Source organism: Octopus bimaculoides, chromosome 7 (assembly GCF_001194135.2).
Source record: "Octopus bimaculoides isolate UCB-OBI-ISO-001 chromosome 7, ASM119413v2, whole genome shotgun sequence".
NCBI lineage: Eukaryota > Metazoa > Mollusca > Cephalopoda > Octopoda > Octopodidae > Octopus > Octopus bimaculoides.
Window position 1 is genome coordinate 83,275,290 of NC_068987.1, and position 1,224 is coordinate 83,276,513.

Consider the following 1,224-nt stretch of genomic DNA (forward strand, 5'->3'; position numbering starts at 1 on the left):
TATATATATACGATAGGCTTCTTTCAGTTTCCGTCTACCAGATCCACTCACAAGGCTTTGGTCGGCTTGAGGCTATAGTAGAAGACACTTGTCTAAGATGCCACACAGTGGGACTGAACCTGGAACCATGTGTATGGGAAGAGAGGCTCTTTCTGCGCCACCACTCCTGCGCCTGTAGAAACATAACTAATTTATTACTCATAGATTTTAACAACGAAATCTTAAATGAACCCCCAAGGGCCAAATGGACTCTGGTTGAAAACCACTGATCTACATAGACACTCGATCTGCTAGAAAGAGTAGCCAAACTCTCTCGAATCCAATCCTACCGTTTTAAAAGCAAAAGCGAGTTGGATAATGTGGTACTGGGTTCTTTGGACATAGAAAAAACACGGGGTGGCCACGGATGGTTTGCCTTTATTGTTGTCTAGTCTCGATCAGGATTGGCATGGGTTAAATGACAACAACGGCAACAACAACAACAACGCCACTAGTTTATCTCTGTAGCCTGACAAATAAAATAATGGCTATATAAATCTTGCACCTCTATTTCACCGTACTAAATCTTGAACTCTAATTTATATTCCGGTTTCAGATGGGAATAAGAGAAGTCTGCATTAAATGAAATAAAGTTTCTGTTGTTGATTGATGATTGTCTACCAAACTGTTTTCTGTCAGACATTGCTGTAACCCCCATAATGTTTGTTACTACTGGAAGAAAACTACACCTTAAACAAACTAACGAACGATCTAACAAACAAACAAAAACAAAAATGAAAACTACACAATATTTAAACAATTATCGTATTCTTTTAGACAAATAAAAACGAAGAAAAATGGTGTATTATTTCATTTAGATATATTAAATCTTTTCACTTTATATTCCAATCGTTTTCGCTCAACAAGGAAATGAGGAAAATAGTGAATTGTTGCAGGTGGATGTTGTTGGCACTCCGTCGCTTACGACGTCGAGGGTTCCAGTTGATACGATCAACGGAACAGCCTGCTCGTGAAATTAACGTGCAAGTGGCTGGGCACTCCACAGACACGTGTACCCTTAACGTAGTTCTCGGGGATATTCAGTGTGACAAGGCTGACCCTTTGAATTACAGGCACAACAGAAACAGGAAGTAAAAGAAAGTTGTGGTGGAAGAGTACAGCAGGGTTCGCCATCATCCCCTGCCGGAGCCTCGTGGGGCTTTAGGTGTTTTCGCTCAATAAACA